Below are 15,230 nucleotides of genomic sequence, written 5' to 3'. Positions count from 1 at the left end.
CAGCAGACAGCTCCTGTGGAATGCTTGTGGTAAGCCAGGTCTCCATCACATTGCCTGTGACTCCTTTTGTTTGGCTTTTATGTATTTGTAATTAAGCAGAGAAGTTCAGCTCCGAGGTAGAATTTAATCTCCCAGTCTCATAGAAATGTGTATAGACTACTTCAGTTATTGATGTGGGCTGTTTGGGAGTGATATATGTAAGTTCTAAATCCTCCATGCTGCTCATTTTCTTAATAAGCTTCTTCTGCCTCACCCTCTCCTGGGGCTTTCAGGACATCATCAATACAGATAAACTTTACAGTTGTGACAGGAAGTTTCACCTCATTAAAGTACTTCACGGGTGGAGATTTCTTTATTCCCTTTTATGATTTGTGTCCACCATTTCTGACCTTTAATATCAGTGTTGACTCACCTATGTGTTGGGAGCCCCTGGGGAGCGTAATCACATCTGTCACATGACATACATGGCATTTTTGCTTTATGTTACGTACCTTCCTTATCCCAGTCAGTGTTCTCCACTGTTTATATTCTCACTGCAATAGTGCAATGAATCATAAAGCCTTTCTTCTCAAAGATGCTTGATATTCTTTATATTGCTTTCACATATACACATTTTTTTCACCATGCTTATATCAATAATGCATTTTTATTTCTCTCTAATTATATGGTCCTTCACAAACTCAGGTTATGACTCATCCTCTTTCTCCCTCTTAGATCACCTGCAGAAGGTCTAAAGGAGTCACAAAATAAAAATACATGTGAAGGAACAGTTACCCAGCTGCTGCCCTCTCTAGAAATGTGGGGACTGCAAGCTGAAAGGAGCTTCACAAAAGCAGATGGGTCCTGAAAGAAGTTGTTGTCAGGGAGATGCTAATCTAAACCATTATTCTTTCTCCTTGTTGCTAAAATTTCATTTTACGAAGAGAGATGGTTGATCAGGATTCTGATCCTCATCAGAAACTTGCTGAAGCCACCAACAAATTTACTGAAACTGCTGATTTTTGAGTGATACCACACACCCTTGCAGGCCATAAAATAGCTCTTTCTGTCAACCTGAGATTTAAATCTATGTGTAACTGGCTTCCCATCCCCTAGAATGATCAATTTATAGGAGCAAAATGAGGAAGCCATCTGAAGAGAAGTTCCATGGCAATGACAAGGTCGTTCATGTATTTACAAAAATCTTCCATTAGGAAAAGTAGTCAAATTTGAAGCAGTTTTAGCCTGCTTTCATAGGTGCAGTTTTCCATAGGACTTAACCAGCACAAAAGTATGCATGAATACAAGCTGTTTAGATGTGATGTGCTATCAACTCCTTTCTCACTGTCAATGCATCAGAGATTGCTCTGCCCCTTTGGGAGCCTGATGTGGTCCATGCAGCACTGCTTGGCCTCCCCTTGAAAACCCAGCTGAAAAGGCTGATGGTCACTTTGCCTTGATCTACTTTCACACAGAGGAAATACCAGATGTATTGAGCTGGGGGAAAAAAAAAACAGCACATTTTTTTAAGATGACATTCAGTGAAGAGATGTCTCAATTAAATATTCTTTAAAGCCTTTAAGTACTGCATCAGTTGCACTATCAAAAGGTAGAAGTAAGTTGCTTGGAAACTGCTGGTTAATGGTAAAGGTAATATTAGCATAGGAAAGGATGGCACTGTTGGGGTATAAGGCCTGTGCTCATTTGGAGTCAATAATTAGCTGGCATTACATTTATCCAGGTGACACTGCTTCCAAAGTTTTGTTGCAACTTCTGAATACAACTAAATAAAAGCTCTTTAAAGCAAGGGTAGCAATCTAACTAATACCAAATTAGCATGAATTCCTCAAAAAATGTCAAAGAAATAATGGCAGTGCCTAATTGTGCCAACATTATGTGGAGCTCACTCACACTTTCAGATAGACAAGTCAGATGAGATTTTCTTTAATGGATTTTCCCAGAAAGCATTTTCTCAAACTACAGCTGAACAACCAGAGATTGTGTAATTTTTTTTCTTGGATATTTCACAATGGCATTTTTCTGCCCCCTAAAAATGTGAGATTCCAATTGAAGTAGCAGAGCATGTAATGCTGGCAATAAAAGCAGGTAATGTGAAATTCATACCTCACACCTGCTTTTCTTTGCCGCTTGAGCTGTGCCAAAATGCTACTCTCTTGTTGGAAGCTAAGCAAATATCAGATGCCTTTCATTTCCCTGACATGTGTGCCACATGGCACGATGTACTCCAAATCTTATTTGCATTTGAAGAAGAAAGAATCAGTCTTTTGTGTGCTTTTCTTGCAGTGATTACTGTGGCGAAGCTATGTCTTCCCTGGCAGGTAAAGATGGTCTAATTGGCCCTGTCCATCCAAGTTTGTTTTTTCTATATTATCATCCTGCCTGCAAGACTTGTGTTACCCTGATTTCTTTTCTCACTGTCGTAAACATGTCTGATGAATTTAAGCGAATGTAAGGTAAAAGACACCCCACTACATTTTTGATGCCTTTCTGCTGTTTTTCCTGGATGTGGGTTGTTTTGTTGTTTTTTTTTTTCTTTTGGAGAACATTGTCCTCCACAGAGTCTTTGGTGACTTATAAGTGTGGCATGCTCATTATGGCCAGTTCTATGTACTTAAGAGAGCCTAGGACTTCCCTGCTACCTCCTGCCTTCCCTGTGCTTTGCAGCTCTGGGTGGTCTGGAAGCATTACTGGCTGCTCTGCTGACCTAAAGTTTCTTTGGTGGAAGACGAGGAACGATCATGGGAGAAAACTTGTTGGCCACAGCAACATCCACCACTCTGCCTTTGTTTTTAAAGAACGCGTTGTCTCTTTCTGCTTAATTTGAGCAAATTCAAAAGGACCCAATAGAAAAAAAAAAAGAAGTGTCAAAGAGCTCCACTCCTGTCCAGGATTCAGCTGTCTGTACATGGGAGTTTAGTGTTATTTTAGACACAGTTCATCCTGCCTGGTCTAGAACCATCTACCTTATAGGAAGGTGTGGATCTTCCCATAGGTACCCTGTTGCGTCTGCCAGCCCATGTAGATGACCTGGATATCCCAAAGTGCCTCCAAAGGATGAAGTGCTCTTACATTACAGGATTCTGAAAGAATAGCAAATATTATAATTTAATGGGAGGTGAGAGTAAATTTTGACTGATCTCGCAAGAATTGCATCTCTCTTCTGTAAGGTTTGTACAACATAAGATTCTGGTCTGAGGAAGCCAATCAGAATTCAGTCTCCTTACATTTCTGTCTGCCAAGAGCTACAAAAGAGGAAATGAGATAATATTTATAATTTTTTATGTAATTTTTCCATCTTTTTTTTTGAGCATACAATTGTTTCATGAGTAAAGATCAGCACACACAATGATAAAAAAAAGGGGAGGAGAACATGTATTAGTGTTGTTATGACAAGTCAGGAAAGAACTGATAGTTTGCTTGTGACATATTCTCCTTGATAGGAGAAAGAAAGGTCAGTGATAAAAAATTTCAATTGAAGAATGCAGCTAGATTTGGAGGATTTTCGGGCAATGCAATTTTCTTCTTCCTGCCCCAAGCTATCAAGGAGAATGAAAGTAAACAAATGGCAGCAGCCTGTGAGATATCAGTGAAAATAGTCACTGACAAGTCAACCTCACTGCTAATTTCCTTCATCTTAGCTGTGAGATGAGGTCAGGATAGCTGAACACAGTGTCAGCCATGCCAGCAAATGACCTTAGTTTCCCATGTAGCTCACCTGCCATGCCTTCCCTATTGAACAGATAATCTGTTAGTTCTTTCTTGCCTAACTGGATGAATTCTGTGTGCTTTTCTTAGGAACACAACAGATCTGATGTTGCCTATTGCAATAATAGTAGCGGACAGGCTTGTGGAGCACGGGGAGAAGAATTCCATCTTTTTGGCTTGGGCTGCTCCCAGAAAAAAATTTGGTATTGCTGGTTGTCCAAAAAGAAAAGCCAAAATTTTGGATCAAAGGTGCTGAAATGCTCTCACGTGTCTGGGAAGTGCAGCCCTGCCCTGGGGTGGCAGCTTTAAACCAGAGTGGAAAAACTCCATTGCTAAAGCATGTGGCCATATTTGCAGCTTATGCAGTTTGCACAGCCTCCTTCATTCAGCAATTATCTAGCAGGTTTTTGTGGTTATAACAAAGGGGCTTTTGTGCTCTTTGGATTGAGCTGAACTATCAGATAATTCTATAAAGCACTCGAAGCAGAAAAATTATGTTTTTCCCACTGTACAGTGCACTGCAAGAAAAATAATTTTTTGTCAGGGGATTTTTAACATTAATATGCTCAAATGAATGTTCCTTAGATAATTACAGGCATCACTCTCAGGGTACTTAAATTTGGATCATTTCAATGACTACTCCAGCTGTTTGGAAGCGTTGTGCAATGGCCTCACAAAGACAGGAAAAATAACATCAGGTTTGCTTTCCTCCAAAAAAAATATATTCTACACTTGAAACTATTGTTGATTACCATTTCTTGCACTCACAGACTGGCTGGTAAGGTTCAGCATAAAAGTAAGGGTTAAACACTGAAACAAATTTGGAGGACTTTATATGAAATAAAAAGCCATGTTGCAAGGGACACACAGAAGAGAAAGTTTTCACTGGTTCTTCATCAGTCTCTAGAATTAGAGTGGCCTGTGATGGTGTATCAGTACTGCCAGGGGAGAAGAAAAGAGAATTTCCTCTAGACAGAGGTAAAATACATGATTTTAATCTTTCCAGGTCCCATAATAAAAACATTAACAGATTGATCTGTGCAGGTAGAAGCCATTTGAAGGAGCCCAAGTGGCTTGAGCTGGATGTAATTGTCTATTTTCTGTTCACAGAATGTACATAATTCCTTAAATTTATGTGACAAGGATTTTAATACTGAACAGTTGAAATTTAAGTGGTAAGATTTTGTTGTAACTGATCAGATTTGTCCTAAGGCATTCCCTGGCCGAATGACTATGTATAACTGCAAAATTTCTTTTACATCTACGCTTTTCCCAACAGCTTTGAAATGCACCCTCTGAACCTCACTGTCAGCCTGACAGATGTTGCTGGGGCTTTGTTGAAAGCCTCACAGGAAGAAAACATAAAAGCAGGCTTAAAGGTATAAATGGTTTAAAAACAGGATTAGAAAAAATCACAGTTTTATCATGTGCCGTTAAGTACAGCAGCTCTGCTGCATTTTAGTTCCCTCAGCCTTTGACTACAAGAACATAGTTCAGGAAAGCAGTCCCTCAGTACTGGTTGTTTCTTTCTCCTACTCCCTTATATCCAAAAGTAATGCCCCCTATTTTATTCTGTTGGCCCACACCATTAGAGGCAGATGTTGGTGGTGTAGCAGTAGGGGTTGAACCTTCCCACCGATATTCCATTCCATGTTGTACCAGATGGCAGCAGAGGGGCACTCTGACAACGAGGTCTGACATGAATGAATGAAGCAAATGTGTGTCACTGAGTTCATCTGTGTGGAAAAAAATTGCACCCATTGGTATTCACTGATGCTTGCTGAATGCTTATGCAGCCCAAACAGTGGATATGAGAACTGTGAAGTGATGGGTGGTGCTTCAGCAGTGGTGACAGTGACGTGAAAGACAAGGGGTGAGCCTTCTGGATTTCATGGAACCTGGACAAACCATCAACTCTGACCGCTGCATCACAATGCTGATTGAGCCAAAGGCCCAAACTTCCAGAGTCAGGCCAGAGAAGAAGACAACCTTGCTCGTGCAGCATGGTAACACCAGGCCTCATGCCAGTTTGAAGACTGTGGAGCACATTGCCAATCTTGGCTGTAGTGTCCTACCGCACTCATTGTACAGTCCAGATTTGGCACCTTCTGACTTCCATCTGTTTGGGACGATGAAAGAAGGACTGTACGGGCAACGCTTTCCTAGCAACAATGCTGTCATAGCAGCTGTGAAACAACTCTAATGGTGCAAATTTTTATGAGCGCAGAATGCAGGCTTTTGTTCATCGCTGGTGAAAATGCATAGCTAATGATGGTGACTGTGTTGAAAAATAGTGTTTAGTTGCTGAGAATTTGCTCTGTCAAACAGTGTTATTGTGCTCTTTGTATCTGTTGTAGTTTCCGTGGAAATAAATAAGCGGTATTACTTTCAGAGTAACATATGTATTGTCTTCTGGACAGACAAAAACAAGATGCAGGGAGATTCAAACAACAGGAGATAAAAACAACACAAAAGCACAATTAGGAGGGCTTGCAGTACTTCTGTGCCAGGCTTTAAGCACATACCCAGTATCTTCTTTTGCAGGAGCTTTTTAGTGGGGCTGAATTAGGGCCCTGCTGGGACCATGGGGGCTGCAAAGGGCAGAATCCACATGTGATCTGGACAATAGCACAACACTAATTGGCAGATGTTAGCATTAGAGCAACAGTAATAAAGTAAAGATGATTTTGTTATTCCTCTGTACAGATACAGCCTTTCTACTGTGCAATTATCTGGAGAAAATGCCCAAAACTAAATAAATCCCTGTGTCAGGGCAGTTCAGAACTCCATGGCTCTATTCTCTTGGCCACATTCTTGTAAATCTACCTTAATCCTGTATGTATTAAAGGAATTCCTCCTGATTTACAGTAGTATGGATTACAGCAAAACCTACTCTCTTTTCCCTCTGGTTATCTGATGCATTTTGGACTTGATTTGAGGTTTTGAGCAAGTGACTTAGTGCTGAAGAAATCCATCCATTTGTGAGATGTTAACAATATTGTTCACAGTCTGAATAGTGACAATCAGGCCCCATCATGGCACCCGAAGGTCTTGGCTTTAGATCTTTGCCTGGTATTTTATTGCCATCAGCATGAGAACCAAGCAACACAGATTTGCCTCAGTTTTTGACAGATTGGATAGGTGATTTTTTTGTTAGTAGTCCTTCAAGGAGCAAGGCTAATGGTATTGATTTCCAGGGATTCCCCTACGCTCAAGAAGATATAAAAATATCTACCCAAGTATGTTCTACACTGTGACAGGGACATGATTTAGAGTTAGGGTAGTATGGTTAGGTCATGGTTGGACTCGATGATCTTTAAGGCCTTTTCCAACTTGGGCAATTCTATGGTACTATGATTCTTTGCATGGGCTCTCTGATGTAGCATTAGTCATACTCTTCATGTTTCTGTCATTCCTGTAGGAAGGTTAAGAGCTGCCCATTTCTTTCCATGAAACTTACTCAGATTTAAGCCACTAGCTTTCCATCAGCTGCACATTGGACACAGGAGAGATTTAGATCAAGTGTCAGAGAGAACTTCACAGACGGGGTGAGTAGGCACTGCAACAGACTGCCCGGGGAGATGGTAGTTTTGCCATCTCTGGGGCTATTTAAGAGACGTATGGATTAGGGATAAGGGTTAGTAGTGTACTTGGTAGTATTAGGTGATGATTGAACTTAATGATCTCAGTAGTATTCTCAAACCTAAATGATTCCATGATTCTTTAGGAGGAAGTTTTTCACACAGAGGGTGGTGACACACTGGAACAGGTTGCCCAAGGAGGTTGTGGATGCTCTATCCCTGGAGGCATTCAAGGCCAGTCTGGATGTGGCTCTGGGCAGCCTGGTCTGGTGGTTGGTGACCCTGCATGTAGCTAAAGATCTTTCAGGTCTTTTTCAACCCAGGCCATTCTGTGATTCTATAATTCTAAGTATTCAAAATGAAAAGATGGGGAATTACTGTCTGACAGACTCCACATGAAGACAACAGGAGCAACAGAACCCTGCTTCCAAATGATGGCAAGTTGAAAATGTCACCAAATAAGAACTTCAGTTGGCTATTGTATGTAAGCACAAGAGCTACCACAAAAATTTCAAGATGTGACCACAGGCCAGACACTTCCCATGTTGATGTTAATGAGAGATGCCATAAAACTTCATGTCTGCAGAATCTTCCCCTTCCTTATCTGCTTTAAAAACAATGATTTAGTGCACAGTAATTTGTATCTGAATGAAGGGGAAAAGCTTTTACTGGCATTGCTTAAGCTGTATGGAAGCTGGCATGCATTACAGCTTTGACATGTGCTGGAGGTACAATCAGAAAAAAAAAAAATATCTTTGAATGAAATTTGGATTCTTGAGTATTGGATGTCAACCAGGATTTGAAAATACAGATTGCTGAGCCGTTACAGGCCTGCTAATTAGACTTCTGGTTTCTCCAGAGCAGCCTAAAGAATGATTTGACAGCATAATATGAGTAAAATAAAACTATTTCTAGAACAACAGAGCAGTGAAACAAGATTTATTGATACACAAAACACACATTTTTGGTACAATTTTGACATAAACTGTTTATTCATAATATACATTTAGAATGAGAAAATTGGTTTACATAGTCATTTGTTGTTCAGAGTACTGTGTGACACGGATCTATCCATTAGTAAAAAGATTGCTATAGAGATCGAGGCACTCTTCTGCTTTTTCCTAAATTGCCTTTACAGTGTCTGAATAGCCACTCTTACAGTAATAAAAACATTCAGTATCACAAGTATTTTCAAACATCAGCAGTAAGAAGAGCCCCTTCTCCTGTAAGCTCTATATTTCATACACAAAAAGGAGAAATCCCATTCAAGTCACTGGGACTTCTGTAACTCAGCACTCTGCTTTACCGCACCAGCTGTCTTAATGCACATCCTCCCCAACTGCCTGAATACATGATGCCGCGGTATAGCAAAAACCCACTCACAAGAAAAAATCACTGGGATAGTACAATGGGCCCTTCATAAGGACTCCTCCTGCACTTTTCGAAGTCAGTCACAACCCAGCTGTTACCGTCTGCTGGAAAGAGCTCTTGGCAGGAGACGCGTTACAAAAGTCTGCCAAGCACCAGCCCCTTGGCAAAGCGGCACATTTGACTCCTCACAGCTGAGTCGCCTTCAGAGACGCGGAGTTCACAGACCTGGGGACAGCTGCAGCGCTGTTTGCTGACCTCATATCTCCAGGTAGCTGTTTGAAGGAAGAAGACTTCTGTGGGTTGAATCCATAAAAGTGAAATAGTAATTTTTCATGGGTAATTAGGAAAAGCTGATTTGAATTTTAAGCACAGATATTGTCGTTATGGTAAGAGCAACACCTTTTGGGGGCATTTAATTTCCTCTAAGCAATCTTCAATAATTGTTATGTCATTATTAAATTTCTAGCCCTAGGACTAACTATTAGCATTGGTTTAAAGAATAAATTACTGATATGAAAAGTTTTTTCATCACAATTTCACCCTGGTCTCGTTTAGATACTGAAAACTGTCAAGCTACCATCATGAAAAATAGTTAATCTCAGTCTAAAATTAAGCAGTTAAATTTATCTGCAGAAGGATGAATTGACATCTTTAATCCCATGGAGAAAATTCTATGTTTCCAATACCAGATCCTGTCATTTAAGATTTTGTTGGTGTAGAAGTCCAGATATCCTCTTAACATATGATTTATTTTTAATGCTTTCAGTGGAATTATAAAATGATCATATTTCCCTTCAGTGGAGTTCAGCTTCTTCATTTCCAGCTACACTTGAGCACTGCACAAAGGTTTGAAACCATTGATGCATCACCTTTGGAACAGTCTTCAGACGAATAAATGATTCCTCGACCAGCTTTATAGGAACTTGCCTTGGAAACACTCATACAGCCTAATGTACAATGTGAGAGGGAAGGACAACTGTAGTAGGAAGCCAGTGACGTAGTCCAGAATGAAAGGCCCATCATATATTAAAATACAGATTGATTGTTCCTGCCTCCATAAATTATGTTGGTTTGGACTTGTTTGTGGCAAATAACATAATTTAAGATACCAAGTTCTGAACCTTTAATAGCAGTATGTCTGTTGTGGCCTCTGTAACAAAAGTCTTGATTTAAAGAGCTTGTCATCTATATATATGTAGAAACTCTTTGAATGACAAGTGTACACACTGCTTTAATACCCGCAGCTGTTACAGCTCATTAAGCCCAGCTGTTCTTTATTTTTCCTCTCTTCCCCTTACTGTTCAATGGCAACCATTCCTACCAGGCCACAAGTTAAAATCAGAGAAGGCATTAGCTACAAACAGGCAGAGAAAGACTAGCATTACCACCTTTCTTGGCTTTCCATGCTTAGGTGTAAATCAATCCACAGAGTACACTAATTTCATACCAACAAAGCCAATTTTACTCTGAAATGTTAAGTCACACTGATCCACGCTGATGTTCTTACAGCCTTGTAATGGCACATGCTGGTTGCAATGGAAATGTTGAAGTTCTATTAGGCAAATTGAGAAATCCTGGTTTGAAGAAGCTCGCTCACCTATACACAAGAAACACATCTGTCCTCATGCTTGAAATGCTAATATGGTCTCTGCTTATGTACCAGCTCACAACCATCACACATATACCCATGTACTACCAACCACAACCAGCTTGGCATGAAGTCAAGTGATTCTTCAGCTCTCACACCTACCAGTGCAATCCTGCTTTAGCTAGGGAGAGGAGAACCAGACCCACAAGTTACACACATTAACAGTTAATTTCTCCCCTTGTATTGGATTTGGCAGCAAAGTTTTGGGTAGTATGGGGGCTGTCGGGATGGCCTGTGTGAGAAGAGCTCCCAAGCAGAAGAAGCTGCCCTGTTAGATCAGAGACAGCTCCAGCTTCTCCAAAAGGGACCTGCCACTGACACAGCAGAGCCATGAGTGATGATTTAGGAAAGGGATTGTGAGGAAGGTATTTTTAGTTTTTAGGTTTTAGATTTTTTTAGTTGCTTTTACTTTTCTCACTGCTCTATTCATTCGTAATAGTTAATAAATTGTATTGATCTTCCTACTCTGAGTCTGTTTTGCCCATAATGGTAATTGGTGAGAAATCTTTCTGTCCTTATCTTGAACCTTGAGCACTTTTTTTTTTTTTCGTATTTTCTTCCTCTCTTCCTTTGAGGATGTGCAGTGAGGGAGCATTGTGTTCATTTGGGTAAAACCATCACAACCTTATTTTAATGAAAACCCTTAAGAATGAGTGGCGTTGCTATGATGTTACACGGCTCACCTTGCCCTGATAGGCATGTAAGGACAAAACACGCTGCTTGATGCTCCTGTATGCTACCACATGTCATACCAGGTTCTTAAAACTAGGATTCACTGCTGTGGAGCACTCCTGATGTTGCATTGAGAAAGAGACCCCATGATTTCTTGATATTCTTATGGAAGTCTAAGTAAGACCTTTCTCTCCTCTCTTCATGGAGAAACAGCCTGCTGGGAAGTGAGAATTGTGCACATAGATGATGTAAGGAGCTTTGCAGATGTCTTCTATTCCACATAGCACAAGGTTTCCTCATAGCCCTGCAACTTACTGCACAGGTGTAGCAGGGCTAGAAGGGCTGCAATGCATAAGGATTCTATATGGGAAAGGAGACCTAAAATCCTTACGAAAGAGTTTTGACTTCTGTATCCACATTGCATTATTGGTTGTATTAACACAGGCTTTTGTTTGGCTTTTAGCTACACTGCACTACAGCAAGTGTCCTTAAACACAACCTTTGTTTGAGGATGGTGTTTTGGACCCTAGTTGCAAGTTAAGACATTAATGATAGTTATTGGAATACAAGTTTGGCAAGGAATTCACCCAGGATGAGCCTACAGCTGTATTTAATGGCTATTATGGTTTATCAAATGCATTTTTTAAATCAGGATGAGACTGGCAGCAGTCATGGAGAAAGTTCTGAGAGCAGAAGAGGCAGGACTGAAATCCAACCCTGATGAAGACTCTGGAAGCACATGTACAAGCAAGCATTTGTAGGACCATTTGGGGAAAGCTCAAGAACAAACTAGAGAAGGAGCATCATCAGCACTAGAGTCAGCTTCACTCAAGCTGATGCTGCCTGGAGAAATAATGTATATGTAATGTAATATCATGACAGGTGATTGCAATTATTTTGGTAGATATTATTTGCTATGGGATTACTTTTATATCAGTCTAGAGAAGAAGCAACATGTCTTTCTGCCATCACTATCGTGTGCAATCCCAGATGAAGGAGAGCTATCATCAAAGCCTGCAGCTAGGGACTTTTTCTGCTAGCCTTTAGCTGAATACTGCATTGAACGTGTTTAAAATGGCAGACAATAGAAGTGACTGTATGTATGTATATTCCATCTATCTATACATTGTATACTGATTTTAAAAAACATACTGGCATGAAGACAGTGTCCTAGGAGGTCTCTGCTATGAATTCAGCTGGCTGTGTTGCCTGGAAAAGCAGCTGGAGACATAACTGGGTCTCTGTGTGTGCTCACTGAGCAGGGATGAAATGATAAGATGGTTAGCTGTGAAGAGGCTTCTGTATCAGAACTCAGATCCTGTTTTTTTGCCTACATCTTATCAGTCTTGGCTGATGAGGCCTTGAAATTTTGAACTCAAAGGAGTCACCGCAATTCTTACTCCCTCCTGTGACTCACAGTTCTTCACCCATTGATTTGCTGCTCCACTTCCAAGTGACAAAAAGCTTTTTAGCACAGAAACAGTTTTATGTAAGAGCTAAGAAAATACTGCCTTTTCCAGTTCTGCTCCTGCAATAAATTAACATGGAAAGACTACGATATAAAGAACAGAAGTAGTAAGAAAGGTCATGTTTGAAGTTTGCCTTGATCATCTGCCAAGATAAAAATTATTTTCTTGATTTTTACAAAAGTAACTGAAATCATTGCTTTTGTTTCTGCAAGCTAATAACGTAGGAGGCAAAGACTCCTTGTAGCCATACACTGACAGAAGAAACAAAGGCTTAGAGAACTGTCAGAGGCATCCAGCTGTGACCTTGCTATGGTAAAGAATATGAAAAGGTATTTTCTTCCATTACATTCCTTGGAAAATACTGTGATTCACTCATTGTTACGTGCCAAGACTTGAACTTTTTGCAGACTGCAGCGAGTGGGAAGGGCTTTGGAGAAGGGAATTTTAGACACGAGGTGAGAGGAGGAAGAGAAAGGAACTGCAAAGATGCACAGGCTGAATCTCAGCTTGGATGCCACCAAAAGCAAGGAGCTAAAGGAGTCAGGGACAGGTTGGTGATGGCCAGAGAGGGTAAGGAGATACTAGAGTGCCACAGGTGCAGCTGAACAACGAGAAAAGGGTACGGAGCAAATGGGACTGGGCAGTAGATCTCTGCATATCCCCAGCTCCAGCACTGTTTTGGTCTTGTAGCACTCAGGAAATGATGCCATGGGCATGAGTCAGTCATGACATCAGCACCGCACAGGTTGGGGCTCCTCCCTCCATCCTCTGCCCCACCACAGCGCTGGGGAGAGAAGCAAAGATACAAGAAGCTTGCAACTCCATCACTGGAGAAGTGACATAGTGTGGGGTTGGGATCCTCCCTACACAGAGAGTGGAAGGGATTTTGCTGCCATTTGGAAACTTCATGTACTCCCCACTTGGCTCTTAGCAAAGCTATTTTTATTATTTTTTAATATCCATTACCTGGTCTAATAAATACTTTAGATTCACAACTCGCTGGTGGAAAAGTACTTAACAAAACTCAAGGAACAGAAAGACTCATCAAAAATTGTAATGGATTTCAAAATTACACAAGGCAGTCACCAGTTGGCACAGACATGACAATGTAATGACTCTGCATTTCCAAACCCTGTTTCCCTGTGCGTTGCCACTTGCCACACAAAGATGCAGGCACACAAAGCCCTTTCCATGCCCACCTCTTTTGGACTGCTCCCAGTGATGACAGATGAGCTTTTCAGTTGCCTGTGCCAGACCTGCAAACCGGTGGTGTCCTGAGCCCACGCCAGCAAAGGCACTTTGCATTACCTGTGTAATTGTTGTGCCGTTTACCTCCCACCCCATGACTTTGAAGAACACCAGGCTGCCTGGCATCTCAGCTGGCTTACAGACAGTGCCATTTTGCTTTCAGTTTGCCTGAAACTGGTCTTACTTCCATTAAGCAGCAGCTCAGTGCACAACTGAACCATCTCCTGCCAGGTGCTTTCATAGCAGGAGATTGCCTCATCAGCCAGGCATCAGAGGATACACTGAACTCTCCTGAAGTAACAGCACATACTCATGCTTTTTAAAGGAGAAAAGATGCTTTCATATTCAAATTGATTTGGGCCGCATAGCACCATGCACACCGCCAAGGTTTCCCACAGTGGTGTTCACAAAGGCTGTGTCTACAATAATAAATTAGATGTGCCTAGGAACATTCCCTGGTGCTAGGGCCAACTGGCACTGAATAGCTTGCATCTATGATAATAAATTGTCTCATCCTCCAAAACAAGGCTGCTGCATGCAAACCACCTACACATCTCTAACTATGCCCAGGAATTACTCAGGAAGCACGCTAGCTGTGATGGGCCAGGCATGCTGTCACAGAATAATCTAACATTTTACTAGAATAGATACTTGTAAACATGCTGGGCACACTTGAATCTGCTAGCATGGGAGCAGCCAAGTTTGCCCTCCTTGAAAACTAAAGCATCTTCGATAGTTCTGTATTATTCTTTCACACTGATGTGTCTCCAGAGTCTCTGTAATGATTATGGGAAAGGAACATTTATGGATTCCACCAGCACTTTGGAACTGTGCTCTCCTCAAGCTGGCTTTCACTTCAAAGGCAACAGGAACATCATGTTTTGTAGCCACAAGCCATTGGTAATGACCACGTAAACTTCCATCACCCGTGTGTGGGGTATCCAGGGGTAAACAAGCCAATCCAGGAAGTGGTCAAAGCCAGACTGGATGCAGCTTTGGGCAACCTTGTGTAATGGAATGTGTCCTTCCCCATGACAGTGGGGTTAGAACTAGATGGTCTTTAGGGGCTCTTCCAACCCAAACCATTCTATGATTCCATATGTGGTAACTGGTTTTCCTTTCTGATTGTCTATTATTCTGTATAAGTGATGTGCTGGTTGGCTTTGGATTGATTTGACACTGGCTTGTAACAAAAGCCACCACTAGCCAGATCTCAGCTGTGGTCTACTTTCTTTGCAGAACTCTACAAAGATACTATGCTGCATGCACAAGCTCTTCTGTCAGTTCTTGTCATTTCGGGTCTGCAGAGTAAAGGGGTGATGATAATTGCAAAATATGAAACCAGCAATATGACAGTAGTGGAAATTCCTCTGTCTTAAGATTCATCTTTAATAATTCCATCAGTGATTTCAGAACAATAAGTAAGAGCAGTGTTGATGCAATTTGCCAGTGCCATGAAGCTGTTCAGTATCATGAAAAGAGAGCAGGCTTGGGTATCGCATTGGAATTACCAGATGAACTTCAGTATTGCAACAG

This window comes from Tympanuchus pallidicinctus, unplaced genomic scaffold, assembly GCF_026119805.1.
Source record: "Tympanuchus pallidicinctus isolate F22 unplaced genomic scaffold, pur_lepc_1.0 scaffold5, whole genome shotgun sequence".
Lineage (NCBI taxonomy): Eukaryota > Metazoa > Chordata > Aves > Galliformes > Phasianidae > Tympanuchus > Tympanuchus pallidicinctus.
Note: the sequence above shows the minus strand (reverse complement) of the source record.